We start from the raw sequence: 26,210 nt of genomic DNA, 5'->3' as shown, positions 1-26,210 counted from the left end.
GACCTGTGACCTGGGGCCCCTTACACCAGACATTTGGGCTCCAGTCTCTTACATGTTATTATGATTGATTTCTCATATTCCTAGTACTAACTACTAACTAAACTCTGGCATTCATTAAAGAGGTCAAAAGTCAATCTTACTTAATAGCATACATATCAGGTTATTACTTTCAAGACCATTTCTACATTTTACCTATAATTAATCAAGGAGAAGAGAGCTGACTAGTCCTGACCTCGTTCACCTATCAGCTTATACATTGAACCAGCCAGAACTGCAGATAAGTCAAAACACATGTTTGACCTCTTCACTGCAGTCCTTGCTTGACCTCTTAAACAGCAGACAAAGAGTAATACAGAATTTAACAGACATTCTACACAGACACAAAACTTATTAATTTACACAGAATACAGCATATTCTAAAGTAAGCATCCTTATAAGACATATTCTACATACTTATAATGGTCTATATATCTATATCTAAACTATCTCCTTATAACATAATCTACATATCAAGAACTTCTGAAATAGTATTTCAGCCTTTAAACTACAGCATGTCTGGCTCATTCCTTTGTTCATTCATAATAGTATCCCCTCAAGATTTAATAGTATACAGATGTGTGTGCTAGCATTAGCAATCCATCCCTCACAAGGGTCTTTCTGACCTTTCTGCCCTTTAGCTCGACAGCTAGAGTTCTAGTAATTAACTCCAGCCTGCATTCCTTTATCTTGCTTGCAAGGTAAAAAGCTAGAATTCAAACACCACTTTTAAACCCCAGATTTTAACAGAATTAACCCTTAATATGATTTCTCAGAATTATTCTTTGCCCATGGCTGCCTCACTACTATATCTTTCTTGAGATGCGACGACCAGAATTGAACACAATACTCAAGGTGCGGTCGCACCATGGAGCGATACAATGGCATTATAACATCCTCACACCTGTTTTCCATACGTTTCCTAATAATACCCAACATCTATTCGCTTTCCTAGCCGCAGCAGCACACTGAGCAGAAGGTTTCAGTGTATTATCGACGACGATTATCTGAATATTTCATTGCATTTAAGTTTCTATGTTACAGAAGGTAGAACTGCTTGTCCCATAGAAATGCAATGGTCCATTTGGGGGGGGGGGGGGGGGGGCAGGCCTTATTTCTTCAGACCACCTGGTCCAATTGGGCTTATTTTCAAAATTGATGTTTCTTTTTGCAGGTTTTTTTTCCACAAGTGAAATTTTAACTCTTTCTGTTAAATTTTCTGAGTGTTATTTTGCACCAGACAGATATACACATTCTTAACCCCTTTCTATAATTCTTTCCAACTTCCTTTGGGTTTCAAAGAATAACAAAAAAAACATACGCTGAAATGTCTGTATACAAATGCTACAAGCCTATAAAATACAGTGGGAGAATATATAGCACCGAATGGGACACTGTGAAACCAGAGTACATATATCATAAATGATAGAGTAAAACAAATGTTTGGTGGGTTGATGCTATTTGTTAAAGAGAGCATTGAGTCTAATAGAATAAAAGTTGTGGAGAAAACAAAATGCCTCTTGGAATCTTTCTGGACAGAAATTCCATGTGTGAAGGGAAAGAGAATAGTGGCAAGAGTTTGCTATTGTCTGCCCGGCTAGAATGAACAGAGAAATGATGAAATGTTCACAAAAATGTTTGATTCCCACTTCAGGCACAGGCAGCTCCTTGTGACTCTGGGCAAGTCACTTACCCCTCCATTGCCCCATGTAAGCCGCATTGAGCCTGCCATGAGTGGGAAAGCGCGGGGTACAAATGTAACCAAAAAAAAAAAAAAAATTAAAGAAACTAATAAATTTGGCTATACAACAATAAAGACTGGTTTTAATTACCCCAATATTGACTGGATAAGTGTCATGGAGCAGCTGGTTCAGGAATCAACAAGAGGGGGAGCCATTTTAGACCTAGTCCTTAGTTACACCACAGGGATTTATGTGATTACACAAGTGCAAAATTTCACAGATAATGAAGATGTACATAATCAGCCACTGGACACAACCTCCGCCCCCCCCCCCCCCCCAAAAAAAAAAACAAAAAAAGACATCTCCCTGGCTCCCCCAACATCCATCAATCCCATCCAAACTTCTTGACCCTCCCCCTTTACCTCTAAAGGCAGGAATTACGTCCAATCGCTTGTGCCTCAAGCACCACCATCTTTCCAAATGGTGGCGTCTGACCCCAAGCAGTACATCCCAAACACATTACTAGGGTCAATCTATAATTACCCAGACCACGCCTGAAACCTTTTATAAAAATTAATGTTACCTTGGCCACCCTCCAATCTTCATGTACTGTAGACCAGTGGTTCTCAAACTTGTCTTAAGGGACCACCAGCCATTTGGGTTTTCAGGATATCCTTAATAAATATGCATGAGAGAGGTCTGCATAAAATGGAGGTGACAGGCATGCAAATCTGTCTTGTGCATATTCATTTAGGATATATTGAAAGCCCAACTGGCTAGTGGTCCCCAAGGCAAGGTTTGAGAACCACTGCCACAGTAGAGTTTAATGATAGGTTACCAGTGGTAGACCTGTAATTGAACTTTCAATACTCTGGGGAGTCTGCCATCCACTCCAAGTGATTTGCAGCTTTCTAGCTTGTTGAATCGGCTTATTATATTTCACCATTTATTTCAGTTCCTTCAATTTGTCACTTTTAAATACAGTAGAAATTTGTTATAAGGGATCCAGATATAACGGACACTCAGATATATCGACTGAAAAGTTTTGGCCCGACCGAGAGAATAGGTCTTCCATTGCATTTCTCTTCGGTTATAGCAGACCCGGTTATAACAGACTTCCGGTTACAAGAGACCATCTTACATAGTCCCATGACTTTAAAGGACCGTGTATATAAAAGGACTCACACGGCAGTCGCACTTCTAGCAAACTGACTTATGGCTGGTCTTGATTTACAACAAACTTGGTGAACTGACTTATGGCTGGTACTGATGTCTGACAAATGTAGATGTTATGTGCTTGATTTGGAAGCGAAAATCGCCATAATTACTGACATCAAGAGCACGCAAAAACAGTCAACTGTATGTGCAAGACTGAATCTTGCAAAATAAACAGTAAATGGGATATAGCAAGAAAGAGAAAAGCTTAAGCAAGCGTATGAAATGTCTTCAACTGCAAGTAGAAAGCATTTGCAAACAACAGCATTCAAAGACGTAGAATTGGCCATATCTAATACTGATGATATGGACATTTTTTTCCACATACTCCCTGATAAAGACCATGTGCTTCAAAGGAGATGCATGTCATGCTGGCAAACAAAGCAAAGAATGCTTGACTACAATGGCTTCTGCAAATATGGATGGCAGTGAAAAACTGCCACTGTTAATCATTAGCAAATTCGAGAGAGCCCGCTGCTTTAAGCAGGTAAAAATGCTGCTAACCGAGTACACTTTCAACAAGAAAGCTTAGATGACTTCAGAGATTTTCACTGATTGGCTAATGAAAATGAACAAACGATTTAAGACAAAGCAATGGTGTATATTTTTGGTCATGGACAACTGCTCAGCACATCCAAAAGTAAAAAATATAGATGCTGTGACATTAGAATTTCTGTCACCTATTGCTATGTCGCGCTTCAGTTTGGAACTCTGTTAACCAGCAGATAATTGCAAACTGCTTTACTAAAGCTTATTTTCATAAGACTGCATGCTGCTCACAATGCACTGCAAACTGAAGACTCTAGTAGTCAAGAAGATATTGATGATGATCAAGTTGACTTGCCTGTTTTCAGTTTCTTATCTGAGAACAGAACATTCATGGATTACATCAACGTGGATGACGCCATTGAGACATGTGAACAACCGATGATGTTGTTGCTGAAGATTATCACCGAAGGAAGAATCGGATGGTGATATGGCAGAAACTACTGGAGGTGAAGTGGAAGCCGTTCCCACCATTCTGAATGCTGTATCAGACTTGGAGACATTACAGCGTTATCTTTACACTGTCAAGGACAGCAAAGTAGCTTTACAGAACACTTTTGACATTGACTTATTCCTAACTAGGCTTTCAGACTATTTTAACTGAAATACAAGTATTGTTGGACTTCTTTGCATCTATATTTGCATTTGCCTATACAGTAATGTACTTTACATTATTTTGTTACAATAAACCTAGGTTTAAAGAAAAACGGGTATGAATGTTCACTGAGTGTTAAAAGTTCCTTGTTTGGATATAACAGACCTCGGATATAAGGAACTATTTCTGACGGTCCCCAGAAGTCCCTTATAACGAAGATCTACTGTACCTCTCCAACATGGGTAGCTCTCAAGTCTTCTTCAGTAAAGACTGAAGCAAAGAATTCATTTAATCTTTCTGCTATGGCCTTGTCCTTCCTGAGTGCCTTTTTACCCCTAGACATTTAGGGGTAAATTCTAAAAAGGCTGCCGAAATGTAGGCACTGTGATGATGCACGATAAGAGCAAATTCTATAATGGCAGTTCTGCGTACAGCTACCTTTATAGAACACTAGCGCGTCTGCATTTACGTACTTAACTTTAGGCCCAAGCACTTATGCCAGCTCAACGGCTGGCATAAATGCTTGCGTTTAACTATAGGCAGTTAGGAGCATAAATGATAGTATTCTATGCCGCATGCATAAGTGCCTGACACCCCTGATTCACCCATGCACCTCCCAGGTCCACGCCCCTCCCTAAAGTTGAGCGCTCAAATTCCAGAGCATGCAACTTACAGAATAGCAACTCAGGGAAGTTACGCATGTAACTGCTAATTGATGCTAAGTCCAATTACAGTAACAGCCAATCACTAATTAAGATTAGCACACAACTGACCTTATTGTATAAGCGCAAATTTGCAAACTAGTCAGAAATTTGTGTGTGCAAGTTTATAGAATTAGGGAGTTAGTAGCCCAACTGACTTTCTCAGGCTTCCTACTTCTAATGTACCTGAAAAAGTTTTCATTATGAGTGTTTGCCTTGGCTTTTCAATTCTCTTTTTGCTATCCTTTTGTCAATGCTTTGCATCTATCTTGCCAGTGCTTATGGTGTTTCTTGTTTTCCTCTTTCAGATCCTTTATTCTTTTAGCTATAAGCTACATTGAGCCTGCAAAAAGGTGGGAAATGTGGGATACAAATGCAATAAATAATAATAATCTCTCTATATAAAACGCACCTCCAACGTTCTATGAAGCCTCTTTTAGCCAAAAGTGAAGGGGGTGAGATCGCATTGTGTCTGCCCCGCCCACGCGTCAAACGTGATGACGTCGAGGGCGGAGCAATGACACTCAACCAATCGCATCGCTCGGCAGCGAAGCGTCAGGGAAGGAGGCGGCGCTCTCGACGTCTAGCCTTCCCTTCGCTGTGTTCCGCCTTCTTCTGACGTCAAGGATGACGTCAAAAGAAGGCGGAACACAGCGAAGGGAAACCTAGACGTCGGGAGCGCCGCCTCCTTCCCTGACGCTTCGCTGCCGGAACCGCCACGGAGGTACATTTTAAAAGAAGAAAAAAAAAAACGGATGCATGGATGCGAAGGGGGGGAGAAGAAGAGGGCGGGCCGGGCTGGGACATGGGAGAGAGAGGAGCATGGATGCGAGGGGGGGGGGGTCATGGAAGGGAGAGAGGGGACTTGCTGGAAAAGGATGAATGGAGGCGGCAGGGGACAGAGGAGCATGGATTGCAGGGCAGGCCTCAGGCAGAGAGGGGAAATGCTGGATAGGGATGAATGGAGGGGGCAGGTGACAGAGTAACATGGATGGCCATGGATTGGGACGGCAGGGCTCAGGGAAAGGGGAATTGCTGGATAGGGATGAATGGAGGGGACAGATGGGCATGGATGGATATGGATTGCAGGGCAGGCCTCAGGCAGAGAGGGGAAATGCTGGAAAGGGATGAATGGAGGGGGCAGGGGACACAGTAACATGGATGGCCATAGATTGGGAGGGCAGGGCTCAGGGAAAGGGGAATTGCTGGATAGGGATGAATGAAGGGGACAGATGGGCATGGATGGATATGGATTGCAGGACAGGCCTCAGCCAGAGAGGGGAAATGCTGGAAAGGGATGAATGGAGGGGGCAGGGGACAGAGGAGCATGGATTGCAGGGCAGGCCTCAGGCAGAGAGGGGAAATGCTGGATAGGGATGAATGGAGGGGGCAGGGGACAGAGTAACATGGATGGCCATGGATTGGGAGGGCAGGGCTCAGGGAAAGGGGAATTGCTGGATAGGGATGAATGAAGGGGACAGATGGCCATGGATGGATATGGATTGCAGGACAGGCCTCAGGCAGAGAGGGGAAATGCTGGAAAGGGATGAATGCAGGGGGCAGGGAACAGAGGAGCATGGATTGCAGGGCAGGCCTCAGGCAGAGAGGGCAAATGCTGGATAGGGATGAATGGAGGGGGCAGGTGACAGAGTAACATGGATGGCCATGGATTGGGACGGCAGGGCTCAGGGAAAGGGGAATTGCTGGATAGGGATGAATGAAGGGGACAGATGGGCATGGATGGATATGGATTGCAGGGCAGGCCTCAGGCAAAGAGGGGAAATGCTGGAAAGGGATGAATGGAGGGGGCAGGGGACAGAGGAGCATGGATGGCCACACACACACACTCTCTATCACACTGTGTCTCACATACACACTTGCACACACTCTCATTCTCACACTCACACCCAGACTCACTCTCTCTCACACACTCACACTTTCACTCTGACTCTCAAACAGTCACTCTCACATACACTCTCCAAAACATACACACTCCGAGGAAAACCTTGCTAGCGCCCGTTTCATTTGTCTCAGAAACGGGCCTTTTTTACTAGTAACTATGATAAAATGAGGAAAAGCTAAAAGGAGCAGCTGTAAAGCTTATGTAAATTAGGTGTGGATGTTGTTTAAAAATACCATTGTGGAAGTCCAGTCCAGATGATTCCACATATTAAAAAAGGTGGATGGAAGGCCAAACAGGTGGCATGGTAAACAAATTAGACGAAAGAGGCTATTACAATGTATCATTATTAGTATAAAATAGGTTGGGAGATAGCAATCAGTGTAACATAAAGAACAGTTGCCCTTTGAAAGTTAAAATCTATGGGGTCCTTTTACTAAGCTGTGGGAAAAAGGGCCCTGTGGTAGTGGTGAGGGCCCTTTTTACCACAGCAGGTAAAAAGCCCCCCCCCCCCCAAAAAAAAAAAAAAACCAGCCATGCGGTAAGATAACCTTTACCACGTAGCCATGTGGTGGGGAGCACTTACCGCTCACTGAGGTGGCAGTAAGGACTCCTGCAGTAACTCAGAAGTCACCGGGCAGCGCTGATTACCACCAGGTTAGTGCCGCACTAGGGGAAAAAATTTCCTGGAGCACCGGAAATGGCATGTGCTCCAGCCTGAACTACTGCTCCGTTCCAATTTAGCGTGCGATAGGTTGGGCTTAATTGCCGCTTTGTAAAAGAACCCCTAACACAGCAGATTTCCTTAGTGTCTTCACTTCAGTTACTAACTCAAATTTGATCATGTTATGATCACTATTGCCACATGGCCCAAACACCACATTACCTGGTCATATAATTGGGTAAATTATTCCCTTAAGCAGCTACCAGAGCAAAATGGTGATCCCTGTTGGAATTCTGGAGTAAGAAATATTTTCAAGAAGATGCACAATTGTGCAGATAAGTACTAGGTATTTTAAACTTGAAAGTTATCATTTGGGACCTTATATTAAACTCTATTGGTACTGCCACACCACTATTTTTGATGGGGCTCCTTTTCATGATTCAGATGTGCATCTTTTTTTATTTGGTAAATTCTACTGTAAAACCCACTGACTGAAGTATACAGCGTTCTTAATGACTGCTATGGGGACTGCCAACCAATATATATATATTTTTTTTTTGGGGGGGGGGGGGGGGGGCTGCAAGATGTGCTCAGGATTTTCAACTGTCTGGCTTTTTTTCAGAATTATACATATTTCTACATTAATATCTGGAACCCAGAAGAATGACTAACATATTTCAGAGTCTAAAACCTCTATCTGCAATCCTCTGGTGTCTAGCAGCCGAGACTGTGGGTAGAATTACTACTTCTACTACTAATTTCTACAGCGCTCCTAGATGTGCTGTACACAAACATATAGTCCCTGCTTGATACAGCCTACAATCTATTCAAGACAAACAGGACACATAAGGGATTAAGAGTGTTTCATTTATTACAGGAATGATTAAAACATGGGCACTGAACAAGTGAATAAGGGGCAAAGCCCAAGGATACCACAGCTTTTACTTCTCTTTGTTTACCTGCTGCACCAGCCACCTTCTCTTCTGGAGACAGAGCAAATAGTGACAGGCTACCTGCTGCACTGGCATATAATTGCTCTGTCCCCTCTCCCCACCCACCGGCTTGAGGGAGGGTATATTCTCATTGTTCTTGCATGATCAGAGGGACAGATAGCTCTCCAGTTTTGCAAGACTGAAGACTTAAGGGGACTGCATTAGACAAGAATACATATTACTGATACAGGGGCATAGGGTCATTTACACGCATGACCAACTTAACAATACAGATATGTGCCTTGCTGGACCTGACAAGCACACAAGCTCAAAATGTGTGTGTGTGTGTTTTAGGTCTTAGATATATTTTTAAAGTACTTGGATTAACAGCTGCTGGAATGGAGAAATTTCCTCAGGGGCTCCTTGTGCTTATGGACTGATAAAGTTCCCCCATGGAAAATTAAAGCATAGAAAACCTATAGCTGGTATCAAACAATAATTTCCTTTTCTTCCCTCTGCAAATGCTCCTCTTTCTGGTGAGTATGGCTAACTATAGCACTTCTCCTTTTTGAACTAGAACTCCCAAAACCTTTTCTTTGCTGGAAGCCCTTAATTGCAGTTCTCTTTCCTTCTCTTGACAGTGCAGAGTTTGACTTAAAAACAGAGCTGCTTTTTTGTAAAGAGAAAGCCTCGTGGACAGACTGCTGCAGAAAGCACAGGAGACAGCTACCGACTAGGGCAGTGCTTCTCAAACTAATCCTCAGTCTTTCATTCTAGTTAGGTTTTCATGAGATCCCTAATGAAAATGCATGACATTCACCTGGATACAATGAAAGCAGTACATACAAACAGCGCATGCATGTTCACTACGAATATCCTGAAAACATAACTGACATGGTTGGACTGAGGACAGATGCGATACCACTGGACAAAGGCTGAGAGATAGGGTGTGAGACAGCTATAAACTAGGGCTAGTTTGCTGGGATGTAGTGGGAGATCAGCAGGTGACGAGTGTGTGACCTGGGATATATTTAGACTACTTCATTTGGGTTTCTACAAAAGTTTTTTTAATTTTCTAAATGTAAAGCCCAACATTGAATGTGTGGCAGTGATTTATTTATGTTCGTACTCTGTCTTGCAGTATTTAGTAAACGCTATTACTACAGATTGTTATCATTTTGGGCTGGAAGGGGTGTTCTGTACACTAATTTTGCTTCTCTCAATAATACCCACTTGTCTGTTTCAAGTTCACAATCTAACTCAGATTCTCTGTAATAAGTCTACCCAAACCCCTGTAACCTCTCCATGACCCTAAACTTTAGCCTTCATCCTGAAAGGAGAAGTTCTTACTTCCTAGTGATGCTCACTGCTCTAAAAATAGCACCAGATAGCATGAGCTTGGTGGCAAGAGTGCATGCACTATAAAAGTAGTACTCAATAAACGAGACCTGTGGCTCAACTGGCAAGTGCTCTGCAATGCCACATGAAGGTCCCTGGTTTGGTCCTTGCATTTGGCCTTCCACTCCCCAGGTAAGGGATAGAGGGGGGAAAAGGAGTGGTGATCATTGTTGAAAGGGTGACACCTGGGGAAGAGGGGAGGTGCAGCTTGCAGTGGGAGGAGTTTGTTTGGAAGAATGGGGTATGTTTGCTTTTTTTAAAGTATAAAACTTGAACTGCATCATGGTGTACTGGAATTGTAGTACTGTTTTTCCATGTTCAAAACAAATGTTAAAGGGTGACATCTAGTGGCCAGGATCAGGATCCATGTTTGAAAGGTTCCAAAGGAGCCTCAGCAGACAGACTCCATCGCAGGACTGTCACTGCAATGTGTTTGGGTGGGGGAGGGGGAGAGAAGGGTGGAGGTATAAAATAGGGAAATAAATTCTTGGGCATTTGTGCATAAATATTCATGGTGCTAAATCCCAACCTTGGTCCTGACTGAAGTGCAAGTAGGAAGAACAGAAAACTACTGAATCAATGGCACCAGTTCAACATTTCTTCATCCTTTGATCAACATGTGATCAAAGGGTATAGTGGAGCTCTGACAGTGCTGTGAAAAACAGCAGGGGGCAAAATTGTCTTGTGGAGTGATACAGAGGATCAAGGAGGGCCTGTTTTGTAGTAAAGATTGCTGGAGAAGCTAATACATTGAACCTGTGATGCAGGACCAGCATATTAGCCTTTTTCATCCTCCACCAATGTTAACTTTGACAGCTATAAATGAATCAATAGGGTCATTCCATGCCAAGTGGTCTAAAATTAAAAAATGTTCCCACCATCATGTTCTCCAATTTTGTTCAAATTTTATCTGTTGCGTGAATCAGGTGTTAAACAAAGTTTCCTAAAATTTGAGGTCTCTAACTGCAATAGTTGCAGATCTAGGCCCCCTTTTCTGAAAGGTTGTCAGTCCATGAGCGCGCGACATTTACCAAAATGCCATTTTTGGGGTCTAATAAAATCCAAACACATTTATAAGAATGGCTAAAAAATTCAAATCCTGTACAGTTTTTGATGCTAATTCCGATGAAATACATTTTAACATTATGGATGCAAAATCCAGTCAAACAAGTTGACTCAAAGTGTGCATCAAAATTGGTCGCAACTCATCGGAACATATTTGGATCAATATTCAGACCGCAACAACTTCCATGCAAACAAAGATACAGACTTGAAATGGCTACTTAATGGTGGCATTGCAAAACAAAAACATATCAGTGTTGTAGAGCCCAATTTTCTCTTTCAGATGATACTGTTCACAAGCTGATTCAGGCAGACTCTTTTTTAATAATTGGCTTTGAACTTTGGTATATTTTACCATTTGCGCTGACAGTGCCAACTTTGAAGAGATCCTGCAGGGTGGTTATAGATGCTGGTTAGTTGCAAATCTGGCAGTGTTATGTCCAGCACAAGCATAATGCTTGTTCAAAATTTCAAGTCCGTATCTTTGTTTGCATGGAAGTTGTTGCGGTCTGAATACTGGTCCAAATATGTTCCGATGAGTCGCAACCAATTTTGAAGCACGCTTTGAGTCAACTTGTTTGACTGGATTTTGCATCCATAATGTTAAAATGTATTTCATCGGAATTAGCATCAAAAACTGTACAGGATTTGAATTTTTTTGCCATTCTTATAAATGTGTTTGGATTTTATTAGACCCCCAAAATGTCATTTTGGTAAATGTCTCACGCTCATGGACTGACAACCTTTCAGAAAAGGGGGTCTAGATCTGCAACTATTGCAATTAGAGACCTCAAATTTTGGGAAACTTCGTTTAACACCTGATTCACACAACAGATAAAATTTGAACAAAATTGGAGAACATGATGGTGGGAACTTTTTTTAATTTTAGACCACTTGGCATGGACTGACCCATATATATATACTTTTAATATTTTTAAATAGAGCACCTTTGGACACTGGCTTTTGATCACGGAGAAGCACAATATAGCGTTTTAAAAATATCTTGTGTGGAAATATACGATTTGACCTTATATAAAAACTGTGACATGACAGTTTTAAACCAATAGGTATGTGATATGCTTGGTACTGGTCCACTTTTGCTTTATTGGATCAATTGTAGGCCCGTTTTTGCTTTTTCTTTCTTTTAACTACAAATTAATGATACTAGAATTATTAAAAACACATCTATTTTCAAAATCATTAATATTTATCTGTGGGATTTTACAAATATTTCATTGATCACAGTGTACACAGTATCATAACCAAGCCAATGACCAAAAATTTAGGGAACAAACAGGAAACCTGCCTTCAATCACCTGGCAGAACAGATTATTATTAGTTTAGTTTCATTCAGTAAATAATAGCTAGGCAGAAAACTTGGTCCTGTAAATTACAGTGAGATACAAATCAGAGGATCCATTTACTAATGATTTACTTTCTTTTTGTGTTTATGAGAAAAATATATAGTAAACAGGACCATAAAGAGATCATTTTAGAAGCCTTGCATGTCTTCTACAAGTGGAAATAGCAGCATTTACACGTATATACTGGTTATATATGTAAATGATGATGTCGGGGAATGCTGTTGAAGCCCTGACTTGCAGATTCTAAAAGGACATGGTTTTGGAGGGCCAAATATTTATATATGTAAAAACATATATACCCCCCAACTCTAAGGCACACACATAGGTTTCACCAGAGATTTTGTTTGGACAGGACTCAAAACGAGTGATTAAGGGGGTAACTGTGCTTTGCTGCACCCCTATTTTTTGGAAGAAGTCTTCAAAATGTTTAAAAACAAAATCACTTTTAAGAGCTTTGCTCCTTATTTGACTCCACTTGTAGGAGCCCTATTTTAGACAGTTATACCCACATTTATAGTTGCCAATACCTATACATAGAAATATAAAAAAAAATCATCATATTCCATATTTGACTGCCAGCATTTATACATGGAAACAATGAGCAATGCCACTTTTTGTGCATGTGTAGGTTTGTGAAATCACTATTCTTGTTGTACGTGCTGAGAAATACACCTGTATTTTCCAGCGTCCTTTATGCATTCTACAATTCTACAAAAGACTATCGCGATTCCTACTCAACATTATATGAAAAACTAGTAAAAAATGCCTGTTTCTGACACAAATGAAACGGGCGCTAGCAAGGTTTTCCTTGGAGTGTGTATGTTTGAGAGTGTGTGTGTCAGAGAGAGAATGAGAGAGAGACAGAGACAGAGTGTGTGTGTGTTTGTGTGAGAGAGAGCGTGTGTGAGAGACAGAGTGTCTGTGTGTGTGAGACTGTGTGTGTGTGTGACAGAGAGATAGAGTGTGATAGAGAGTGTGTCAGAGAGTGTATATGAGAGAGTGAGAGATTGAGTGCCCCCACCCCCCCTCGCAGGGGCCCCCTCCCCGCCTCTCTGGTCTCAGGACCCCCTCCCCACCTCCAGCCATCTATGTCCAGCGACCCCCCTCTCCCCCTGCCCCCCTGCAGCCACCCATGTTGTGACCCTCCCCTCCCCCCTCCAGCCACCCATGTCCACCGAACCTCCCCCCCCCCCTCGCATCAAACCCCCTCGCCACCCGCAGCTGCCATTGGTAACGCTGTCCGGCCGCTGCTGCTTCTCCTGTTGAGCAGCAGCAGCCACTACAAAAAGAAAAAAAAAGCCATACATGTTTTTAAACCTGAAACGCGGCACCATAGACAGCCATCAAGCATTGGCTGTGGGCTGTGCAGCCGCTCCTCCTCTCGACTCTCACATAGCTGCGCTCCTCCGTGGTCTTACTCCAGGGGCAGTGACGTAGAGGCGAGAGGAGGAGTGGCTGCAGAGCCAACAGCCAATGCTTGATGGCTGTCTACGGTGCCGCGTTTCAGGTTTAAAAACATTTATGCTTTTTTTCTTTTTGTAGCAGCAGCTGTTGCTCAACCAGAGAAGCAGCAGCGGCCGGACAGCGTTACCAGTGGCAGCTGTGGGTGGTGGGGGTGTTGCTTCGGGGAGGAGGGGGGTGTTTGATGTGCTGGGGGGGGCTTGGGTGATGTGCAGAGGGGGTGTTTGAGCGGCGCACTCACAGCTGATTCCCAGGCAGGGGGAGGAGTAAGGAAACACGTGGAGCAAGTTGCTCCACGTGTTTCCCTACTCCTCCCCCTGCCTGGGAATCTGCTGTGAGTGATGTCAGCCTGGCTACGGAGCCTAGCTCAGCAACTCCAGGAGCCACGGACACAGGCAGCTACTGTAGAACGTTGGAGGTGAGAATTATTATATAGGATGGGGCTTCAAAAATAGCTAATGGCTGTCTGTATGAAATGGGGGGAGGGGTGAAGGGGCAGGAGGAGGAAATCTAACCAACCATATGGACCAACCATTATACCTGTTTATTGCAAAAATTACAGCAGGAGAAAGAACATAAGCAATACTGACACGCCGAATTAGGGGAAAGGAGGCATAAAGTACTTAACTAAAGAAATTACCTTACATCTGACTACTAAACATACTGTATATAGCACCCTGGATAACACACCCTTTACACAATGAGGACCAAAGACGACCAAATCCTGTATTACGCACACAAAAATGCAAATAATTGAAACAACGCCAAAGAATAGTAACCAAGACCAATTCAATGAGGAATACAAAAAAAAAGAAATCTCAAAATGTTTTGACGAATTAAAGCAGAGGGTTGTGATTATATTTCTATTAGCAGGAAACAAAAATGTAATGTAACATTATGAGTACTGGTATGGCAAAACCCATTGCTGAAGATAGTATGTGAACAGGTGACGACCTGCCCAGTCAGTGTACAGCTATATCTAAATGTAGAAAACCTTAAACATATAAGAAAAGAATACGGACAGAAACCAGAGAAGTGCTTAAAGCCCCATCTACAAAGCTCGATAAATAACAAGGAGCTCTAAGTCAAAGAAACAAGGAATCAGTGGAGAGTAGGAAGCAGGGGAACATCTGAGACTTGAGATTCCACCATTTAATGCCTAGGCTGCACCTTTAATGTAAATATTTGGTAATAAAGTTCTTCAGCTTATTTGCTGTACATGTTTATAGTCTCAACCGCTGAAAATCGAGTGGCAAACAAAAACCTCTCCCTCTCTCGAAAGATCTGCTTACCTCCGGGACCAAGAAGCCGCGGAGTGCGAGTGTGAATTGCTGGTCCTTTAGGGATGTCGGGGTACACTTCCCCATGCCTGTGCGTGTCTGTGCATTTAAACAAATTCTTTCCAGAGCTCAGACTGTCCACAAAGTCTTAGGAAGGGTTAGAGAAGCGCACTGCCAGCTTTCCGACATTCATTCTTCCTTCCCTTGGGATGACAGAACAGTTAGGACAGTCCTGCCTAGTCCCATACAGGAAGACGTTCTCCTCCACGCACCGGAAGTCAGCATGACCGTCGAGTTCTGAGGGGCGTTGCGTCAAGGAGGTTAGATTGAGATAAAAGACGGCATGAGCCTATCTAGCCCATTATGTGGGCTGAAGCCAGTAGACGGAGCTTGCGCCATTCTAGCTCACCGAAAACTGCAGACGCTATTGAAAACAATAGCAAAAGATTATTAGCAATACACTCACTCACTGCCTATGCGTGGTCCATCTGTAAAGTTTCTAACGCTTCCAGTTTATATGCAGTGCTTTAAAAAAGGTTGAGGATAAAATATTATTTTTTTTACTTATTTGAAAGCTTTCCATATCTATATATCATAAAATAAAATTCAATATCACTAAAACAGCTTAAAAATTATTGTAGCTGGTAGAGAAACAGCAGTAAAACTCTGTATTTTGTGCTCATTTTTCTACACAGTTTCATAGTGTAAACCCCCACTATATAGTAACATAGTGGATGACGGCAGAAAAAGACCACGGTCCATCCAGTCTGCCCAACAAGATAAACTCACATGTGCTACTTTTTGTGTATACCATACCTTGATTTGTACCTGTCCTTTTCAGGGCACAGACGGTATAAGTCTGCCCAGCACTATCCCCGCCTCCCACCAACGGCTCTGGCACAGACCTTATAAGTCTGCCTAGCAACATCCCCGCCTCCCGCCACCAGCTCTGCCACCCAATCTCGGCTAAGCTCCTTAGGATCCATTCCTTCTGAACAGGATTCCTTTATGTTTATCCCACACATGTTTGAATTCCGTTACTGTTTTCGTAACAGTCATAAGTGCTCACTTGAAGGAACAGGCCCTGAAAATGTCACAGAAAAAACTATCAGAGCCTTTGTCAAATTTAGGTAAATGTTACAAATTAACGTTTATTAAAAAAAACTAACATAAATTATTCTAACATCCTAATTTTCAAGTACAGCTTTTCACTTTAGTATTGCTCTGCCCTGGCCCAATGTCCATGTAAAAATGCCACCAATACTGACATTTGCATTTAAAAATGAAACAGTGTGCACACACACACAAAAAAAATATTAAAAACAACTTCACCGGCTCCGTCGCTTTCTTGCGGTGGGTACCTTAGGTTCTCAGCAGCTGGTTCAATCTCTGGATCCCCTCCTTGGATCTTTAGGGTGTCTTCAGAACCTACTAACCTTCTCAAAGAAATCAAAGAAGGAAGACCCTGACTCCCTGTGTGCAGCTGAATCAGTGTCTTATTCTGCAGAAAAGCCGTGTACACTAATTCTGAAAACAAAATACAATTATTTGTTCCTGTGCTAATATCCCCAAAAATCCCATAAAATCTTTTAATGCACGCTAAACAGTTCACTCTCAACAATGCTCCACACAACAATGAGCACACAAACCTTTCTCACTTAAGAAACCATAAATTCTACTCAATAGCAAGGTTCAAGTTTTATCAGTCTCTAAGCAGCTTCCAAGCTGCCTCTTTAGTTTCAATGCAGCACTGAAGGTTCTATGCTGCTTCCAGCACTGTAGACCCCAACATTCTAAAGCTGCCTCAAGCGTTAGGTCACTTCAGCTTCAATGCAGCACTGGACATTCTAAACTGTTTTTCAGCTCTGCTTTTCCCTTTCTCCCAAGAAACTCAAGAAAGTTATCATAAATCACTTTAAAAAAAAATAAAACACAGTTTTCCCTAAAGTGACTCAGTCTTCCCTGAATCAGGTCTTTAAAAGGCCCTCTTTTCTCTAAAACCAGCCTCTCAAAACACCAGCTTCTTTTAAAAATGAAATCATGAAATTAATTACTTTCTTTAATAATCCCCTGTCATATCCTTCAGGAGAATGCTGTTTCTCTGAAATCCCAAGCTCTTCAAACTCTTTTCAGAGCTCTGACATCAACTAAAATAAATTTCTGGTTCACAACGTTTTTCTCACTCCCTACAAACAGGGTTTCCTTTCTACTTTCTCACTGGAACAATACCCTTAGTCTCCCAGACTACTAAAAATCCTGAAATTAGAGACCTATAACCTTTTTTCCTCTTAATTTAACCTAAAACTCAGACTGCAGCCACACTTGCCTTTGTCTTTCTTCAGGTTTTTCAACTGACTCATATACAACTGAACTTTTCTGATGACATCACTCATTCTACCAGGCTCATGCATGTGAAAGTTCTAAACCCTGCACATGCCACAACTTCAAACATTGCACAAATAAACTCTATCTCCTCTTAAAGACACAGTTTCCTAGTCCTTTCTCCAAACCACAGCAGTCACTCTGCCTAGCAATATTTATTTATTTTTCCTCATTTACAATAGAATACAGTAACACATGGACAAATTTAAGTGAGGATATCATATTTCCTGATAGATTCATCTTAACTATTGTGTAATCGGAAGTAAAATTAAACTCTCCTCTCCTTGGGACACATCAAATCACGTCTTTACCTTGTCTGTTTTGTAGAAGTTTACATTTCAGATACACAAGTGGATTACTCAGTTTTTGAGCCTGTTACAGGGACCAGTGGTTTTATAAGTCAAAATAATAAAAATAAATATTTTGTTTCATGCAGATCTCTCATTTGTTTAAACATAACTAAATGGGCTATATGACCCTAATGCAGTCCATTGATTGTCTTATATTTTGTTCTTGTGCTGACTTATACTGTGCCAAAACTGGTCGACAATAAAAGGAGCTCATTATGAACACTATCCACCCTAAAAGGTTGTTTTGTGGCTGTACATGAGGAATTGTGATATTGAATAAAACAGTGGTTCCCAAACCTGATCCTGAAGGCACCCCAGCCAGTCAGATTTTCAGCATACCCACAATGAATATTCATGAGAGAGATTTGCATGCACTCCACTGCATAAAAATCTCTCTCGTAAATATTAATTGTGGATATCCTGAAAATCTGACTGGCTGGAGTGCCTCCAGGGCCAGGTTTGGGAACCACTGGAATAAATGTTTGTGTTCCTAGTCATGAATCCAAAGGTTATATAGAGGCATATTTTCAAAGCACTTAGACTTACAAAGTTACATAGCAATGTATTTTCAAAGCACTTAATACTTACAAAGTTGCATAGTAACCTATGAATCTTTGTAAGTCTAAGAACTTTGAAAATGAATACCATTATCTTTTCAAGAAAGCCAATTAATCATTTATTAGTGGAACATAACCACTCTCACTTGTATGTTATGTATTATCATTTTATTTACCCTACCTGTTATTCTTGTACATTAATTGTAACAATATGCTGAACCTCTTACTCTGTTAATGGTGATGCCATTGCTATATAATGTAAGCCACAATGAGCCTGCAAATAGGTGGGAAAATGTGGGATACAAATGCAGCAAATAAATAAATAAATATTAGAACCATTATCAAGATTTGTTGACCGGTTTCTTCAAAGTGCAGTACAGAGGATTACATCGTTTGTACAAGACTCCTCCCATATGCTGAAGTTACTAAGTGAAATACACGACATCCCAAATGAAGCATGGTTTGTTTGTCATGTTTGATGCTGCTTCCCTATACACGAACATCCCCCAAGACTCTGCCTTAAATATCATTGAGGCTATCCTGAACGATAGGAGTCCTACTCCTCGTATCTGTACCTCTTTTTTGATGGACCTGGCAAAATTGGTAATTACATCTAATTATTTCTGGTACGATAAAAAATACTTTAAACAAACCCATGGTGTAGCAATGGGTGTGACCCTAGCTCCTTCAGTAGCTACACTCTATATGGATTCATTTGAAACATCATATGTATACCTATCTGAATTTTTTCTATCATCCATATTAATTTGGAAGAGGTATCTGGATGATATATTTTTCATCTGGACAGGAACACAGGAATTGCTACTACAGTTTATTGAATGGATTAATTCTCTGGATGGGAACTTAAGATTTACTGCTATGTAAATCAGCAATATATTAATTTTTTAGATAGCCTTATAGAAAAACTAGAAGGAACGATTACCACATCCCTGTACTGTAAACAGACAGACCGTAATAACTACTTACATTACAACAGCTTTCATTCGTATCATCTGAAAAGTAACCTGCCGGTAGGGCAATTCTTGCAGTTAAGAAGTCTTTGTTCCTCTCTGGACAACTTCAAATACCATGCAAAAAGTCTTACTGCTAAATTTTTGGAACGTGACTACCCCCCTAGGATTGTCCGTAAAGCCTATCTGAGAGCATGATACTCCCAGCATGAACTACTTCTGAATTATAGGAATCATGAGGAAAAAAAACGGTTGGTTTGTGTCAGAAGCGGAGCCAGGTTGATGACACGGGGGAAGCGAGGGCAGACTTCCGCCGGTGCTGGCGAATGGGCTCAGGGAGTTTATTCCAAGCATGGGGTGAGGCGAGGCAGAAAGGGCGGAGCCTGGAGTTGGCGGTGGTGGAGAAGGGTACTGAAAGGAGAGATTTGTCTTGAGAGCGGAGGTTACAGGTAGGAATGTAGGGGGAGATGAGGGTGGAGAGGTAGGGAGGGGCCGCAGATCAAGTGCATTTGTAGGTTAGTAGGAGAAGCTTGAACTATATGCGGTACCTAATTGGAAGCCAGTGAAGTGACTTGAGGAGAGGGGTAATATGAGTATATCAGTCCAGGCGGAAGATCAGACGTGCAGCAGAGTTCTGAATGGACTGAAGGGGAGATAGATGGCTAAGTGGGAGGCCAGTGAGGAGTAGGTTGCAGTAGTCAAGGCAGTATATATTATCTAGTGCCCTTGTAATAAGATATACGTAGGGAGAAGTATGAGAGCAATAAAAGTATGTCTTACCGAATATGTCTAGGATCCTCACTAACAAAGTAGAAGCCCCATTAGTGCAACACTGGGAGGAATGTCAGCAGCAAATAATGGACTTACAATGGCAGATAATAGACCAAGTAAAAGAAGGGTGGGAGGGAGGTGAATTGGAGAAAATACTGAACTTCAGAGAGCAATTTTGGATCTTTGCCTTAAATACTGTGGAACCATATGGGCTTAATCGTGAAATTGAGTGGTTGACACTTATCTGAAGTTTTCTAAAATACTGCAGCCAAACATTCTGTTTATTAAATAGTCTGTTTATTGGATATCAGCTGTTTAGCCCTGGAGCTCTGATTGGCGCTTTATGTCACGTGAAGATTCGATCTGGCTATAAAGCCCGCCTTAAAAAAGCTTGGTGGCCATCTTAGATGCCGCCACTTAGAAGTACTCTTGGTCATTAGCAGTCAAGATTTGAGTCGGTGCATAATAGTTCTGTCAGAAGTTAAGGATTAATTCTATATTATTACTTTACTTTTTATAGGAGACTACCTTGAAACAGCTCACAAGCGAAACATGGATCTATGTCGGTGACAACTGGTCTCCACCATGTATCGTCGACTGCAGCTTAAAAGCTAAGTACCAATTTGAATATTATGCTAATTCCTTCTTAAATGCATAATATAAAGAAAATTAAGGATAAGGATGTCTGTAAAAATATAAAAAAATATAAAAATATTATAAAAAATTGTCTTGATAATAAAATAAGTATTAATAGTAAAAGACTTAAAAACTGGATTGATGAGGATTGTGGTACTGCCCCTAAAAGTATGCTTGGCTCATTGAAACATTCAGCCAAAGTGGAAGCGGATATGCTGACCTGATGGATCCTATTATGATTCTCCGATCCTACTGACCTTCATAATATAAGGTATAAAAGTGTTAAGTTGAGCATACCGAGAACTAGTTCTCTGTTAGTGACATCACCCATTCATGGTAATCTGCGTTCTGCTGTCCTTGGAGAACACCTGGTACAGGTGAGTAATTTCACTTTCTCGGTCATGGCATAGAATCTACACCTAAGCTGCTGCAGGAAAACTGGAGGCTTTATTACAAGTATGTTAAGATACGTGGCTTCTAACTGGGCATCAGGAGGGAAATGCGAACAAAGGCATGGGTTTCTTAAGTTTAAATCTTACTATACTTTAGTACTTTTATAAACAGAAAAATTGGGCTTCTGACCTTTCTTTCAACTATGGTTAATGCAACCTTTTCACCTTTTGCTTTGAGGATTTCTAGTTCTTTGTCTTCTCAGTGGATCTATTGGTTTGTTCTTACAGCCACAAGCCACAAAGTAAAAGGTAGCTGGGTTCTGGGTAAACAACATTTATCTTTCTCTGCATCAATGAATAGTTGCAAAAAATAAACAACACCTTATACCTTTAGCAAAGCTCTATGGCTATCAGTGTTTGCTTTTCTTTCAGCAGCAATATAAACTCTTTTGATTTAAAGGACTAGAGAACTGGGTGGCCAACACCTGAAAAACATTTCTGACAAGCCATTTTTTTTTTGTGGGGGGGGGGGGGGGGGGGGAATTTTCAAACTGTTCTAGTTGCAAAGCATACAGCTGGTTTTAACACATCTAATATAATAATTTGCTCCTCCAACATTCCAATGTGGCTCACTGGGATCGTAACCATCTCCTGACATCACTTGGAACGTTGGAGGCGCAACTGTGCAGAAGCAGGCTTTTCAAGTCATTTAATAAGAACCAAACTCATCTTACTCTTTCTTTGATCTGTGTGGTGGTTGCTCTGAAAAGAGCCTTTGGGTTTATAACAGAATCAAGCAAGACGCACAGCTTCACGATCCCCCCCCCCCCCCCTCCCTTCCAGTTCCAGGTACCCTCCCTCTGATTTTAAAAATCATTTTCACTTACCACGTCGGGGTTATGGCGGCCGGCAACAGCGGAACACAGCGTGCAGCCTCGGCCCTTCTCTCTCTGTCAGCTCTGGTCCCGCCCTCATTTCATGTTTCCGCAAGGGAGGGAACCAGAGCTGAGAGAGAGAGAGAGAGAAGGGCCGAGGCTGCACGCTGTGTACTGCTGCTGGCGCCCCCCGTAACCCTGACGTTTTAAGTGAAGATGAGTTTTAAAGGTCGGAGGGAGGGTGCGTGGAACTGGGAGGGAGGGAGGGACGACGACCCTGGAACTGGGAGGGAGGGACCCTGGAAATAGGAGGAGGGGGGAACCCTGGAAATGGGAGGGAGGGAGGGGGAGACCCACTGGAAATGGGAAGGGGGACACTGGAACTCGGAGGGAGGGCCTGAAACTGGGAGGGAGGGGGGCCTGGAACTCGGAGGGAGGTGGAGGGGGAAGGTGTGATCATAGAGGGGCCAGGGGACAGATGCTGCACATGGATGCATGAAGGGGGCAGGGCACAGAGGACGTTGCCTGCATATGGATGAACGCAGGGGAGAGAGCATAATTGGTGCACACGGGACACACACTACACTCACATAGAAAGACACACACATTCAGTCTCTCTATCACACACTCTCTCTCTCTGACACACACTCTTTCTCTCTCACACATACTCTCTCCTAACAGTTCCCTTTAAAACATAATTGCCATTAGAGGACAACCTTGCTAGCGCCCGTTTCATTTCGTTCAGAAACGGGCCTGTTTTACTAGTGTATTTTATAATCCAGTCTGTGCATACAGAGGGCACATGTACTTTGTAGCTGATATTTGTGTAAGTAAAAGTGCATACACATTTGAAAATCTAATGCACATGCTCTGTTATCTTCCCCCAACCTAAAACAAGTCTATGTAACTGTCTTTTTTTCTTCCATTATTAAAAGTCTATGTGCTGTGGAAGCCTGCCCGTACTTTTAGCCATTCTAAGAAGGGCACTTTTCAACCCAGATAAATCATCATTTATGTGCATAAGTAGCTTTGAAGGAGGGAGATAGTGTTGGAATGTAATTGTATTTTACATGCATTGCCTGTCACCTATTATTTCTCTGTGATTACTCTGTGACCTCTGATGTGAATTACTTAGAGAGGTCACACAGCTATGCAACTTCCTGTGGGGGATAGATGCAGAACATGCAGCACATGGAGCACATGGAGCTCATGATCTCTCCTAACCTGAGAGGATCTATGGTGGTGTGAGCATCCATTACCATCTAAGCACATGGAAGGAGCTGATAATACAAATGTATAGTAATATGTATATATAAGCCTGTCTGATTATAATCTAACTACAAACTGTGAGTAAACAGATGTTTTGTTACTTCAACTTTAAAGTGACTCAGCAGTGAATTATTCAGGGGTGAATGAGAGAGAGATGAAGAAAGAAATTAACATTTCTAAAGCTGAAGCTGTGTGTACTAAAATCTGCTAATTATTTACTACAAATAATCCAACAAAAGGGTTATGGGCCCAGGGCTCAGGAATTGAAAAAGAAGAGAAATATTACCAGGCAGAAAAAAAGGCCACATTTTTCTCTTAAGTTTTAAAGGAAAGATTCAGTCTGTCTCTCTCTCCCCCCACACAGCAGACAGAAGGCTAAGAAAATGGCTGAGGGAAGAAATTCACCATTGTTCTATTCTCTCAAGGTGCCTAGATTAACTGAGTTTAATTATCAGCAGTGGGAACTAAGATTCATATGTCTCCTTCGAGCAAAAGGATTAAATATATGCTTAGACCAAGACAGAACAGCTGAAAATATGGCTGAATGGGACAATGCAAACTATTATGTGAAGTGCATGCTTTTGGAAGCTCTCTCAGAGAAACAAGCCATATTAGTGGAGGGAAAAGATACACCAAAGGACATTTTATATAAACTGAGAACTATGTGTGCAACTACATATGCAAAGCAGCAACCAATTTGGTTGGCAGAGTTGAATGAAACCAAATTAAGGGATAAAAGTAAATGTAATGATCACATTATGCATCTTATGTCTTCATTTCAAAAGTTAGAACTTTCTGGAATTCCCATGTGTGATGCATTGAAAAGAGCATTTCTTTTTACCTCACTATCAAAGAAGTTTGATGTTTTTAGGTCTGTAAATGAGGCCATTGAAGGGCAATCTTTTGAACAGGCAACATCAAAACTAAGGCAGGAATGCATAATAAATGATTCTGAGGAGATGTGTTCTCAAAGTCAGTCAGAGAGAAATGAAACAAATTTCTTGGCAAAGAACAGAGGAAGGCGGAGCTATGGGAAAACTCCACCCAAGGGCAAGCTGATTTGCTACTCATGTGGAAAGGAGGGACATGTATCTAAATGGTGTAAGGAAACACAAAACACTCCCTCTAGCTCACCTAAGCCAATGGAACTAAAGAATTTTCAAACCAGGAAATGTATGAAGGACAAAGATAAACACAAGGGCTTTCTAATGGCAGAAAAATCTTTGACTATGGTAAATAATAATTCAAATGAAAGTACTTGGATTTTGGATTCAGGGAGCACATGCCATTTAACCAATTGTAAGGATTTCTTTCAGGAAATGTGTCCAGAGGAAGGTATTCTTAAAACTGCAAACGCAGGGACTGCTAAGATCCAAGCAAAAGGTATTGGATTCTTAAAATGCAAAGTGTCTAATGAAGTTAAAGAAATTCCTGTAAGTGATGTCTTGTATATTCCCCAAGCAGTTTGCAATATGCTTAGTGTATCTACATTAGATAAGAAGGGATTTGTGATTCATTTTGAAAACAGTAAGTGCACAATCTCTAAAAATGATGAAGTGTATGCTGAAGCTTTTATGCATAATGATGTTTATAAGCTGAACATTTCAGGTGAAGCCTCACATATGGCGCAAGTAAGGAAGAATGATGGTAAATGTAGTCTGGAAATCTGGCATCGCCGCCTGGGACATCGTGATTCTAAGGTGATCCAGGATCTTTACAGTAAGCAACTGGCCACTGGCATTCAGATAAGTGCAGATGCTGGTAAAATGGAGAAATGCATAGACTGTGTTACTCAAAAAGGTGTGAGACCCTCATTTCCTGCATACACAGGAAATAGGAGTAATAAAGTACTGGACTTAATACACAGTGACTTATGTGGACCGTTTAATATCCCATCATTGGGAAATAACAGATTTGTGCTAATATTCTTGGATGATTTCTCTAGATATTGTGTGGCCTATTTGCTGAAAGAAAAAAGTCAAGTCACAGACATGCTGAAGAAATACGTAGCCATGGTGAGAAATAAATTTGAAAGAAAACCAAAGGTTCTTCAGACCGACAATGGTGGTGAGTTCACTTCACAAAGCATGCGCACATTTCTAGAACAAGAAGGCATTCAACATATCACAACAGTAGCTTACACACCAGAGCAAAATTCTGTTGCAGAGAGAAAATTTAGGTCACTTGTGGAAATGACCAGATGTATGCTGTCAGATAGCAATCTCCCTAAAAGACTATGGGGGGAAGCCATTCTCACAGCAGTGTACCTACAAAACAGAATGCCAACTAAAGGCACTGAGCGCACACCACATGAGACATGGCATGGTAGGAAGCCAAACCTGTCATACATAAGAACATTTGGAAGTACAGCATATGCTCATGTACCAAAGCAAAGAAGGCATAAGCTGGATTCCACAACAGAAAGGGGCATTTTAGTTGGCTATGCTCCAGGACACAAAGGATATAGAATTTTGAATCTGAAAACTGGCATTGTTGGCATAAGACATGTTACATATTTTGATGAAAACAAAAGGGTTGATAAAGGCTGGATTATCCCAGATGAGCCTTATCATCCAGAATATGAAACTAGAACCATAATAGACATGCCAGTGTATATAAATGCCATACCAAGGCAGATGTCTGAAAGCAACTCATCTGTATCTAACGAGGAACAGGCAGAGGAAGCAGACACAGAAAGGATCATTGAAGAAGACAGTACAGTTGGAGAAGGGGAATCAATTGGAGAAGAACTCTCAGATTTAGAGGATGCGGAAAGGTCAGACCAACCTGTTGTCAGACGCTCATCCAGGGAAAACAAAGGTGTTCCACCCCCAAGACTGTCTTACCTAACAAAGTCAGCAGAAGCTCAAGAGCCCTTAACATGGGATGAGATTGAGAAAATGCCAGCAGAAGAAGCTGCTGAATGGCATAAAGCTGCACAAGAAGAAATTGATGCATTGGATAAAAATAATACTTGGATTCTTACAAAATTACCTCCTGGCAAGAAAGCTATAGGATGCAAATGGGTATTCAAGTTAAAAAGGAATGCACAAGGAAAAGTGGAAAGGTATAAAGCCAGATTAGTCGCAAAGGGATATCTTCAAAAATATGGAGAAGATTTTGATGAAGTGTTTGCACCTGTAGTGAAACACACGACAATCAGAACACTTC

At 41.6% G+C, this 26,210-nt stretch overlaps 1 protein-coding gene across 2 annotated transcripts in view; it reads right to left on the bottom strand.

Annotated features, from left to right (window-relative positions):
• Positions 1-26,210, bottom strand: part of GZF1 (GDNF inducible zinc finger protein 1) — a 96,345-nt gene that overhangs the window by 58,581 nt on the left and 11,554 nt on the right. The window contains exon 1 of one of the 2 annotated variants that reach the window (XM_030196295.1): positions 14,849-15,096. The exons of the other annotated variant lie outside the window; for it this stretch is intronic. The gene's annotated coding sequence lies outside the window, so the exon portion shown is untranslated. Of the gene's footprint in view, positions 1-14,848; positions 15,097-26,210 lie in introns of those variants that run through there. 2 annotated transcript variants of the gene reach the window in all.

This window comes from Microcaecilia unicolor, chromosome 3 (genome assembly GCF_901765095.1).
Source record: "Microcaecilia unicolor chromosome 3, aMicUni1.1, whole genome shotgun sequence".
NCBI classification, from domain to species: domain Eukaryota; kingdom Metazoa; phylum Chordata; class Amphibia; order Gymnophiona; family Siphonopidae; genus Microcaecilia; species Microcaecilia unicolor.
Note: the sequence above shows the minus strand (reverse complement) of the source record. Positions and strands in the feature narration are given on the sequence as shown.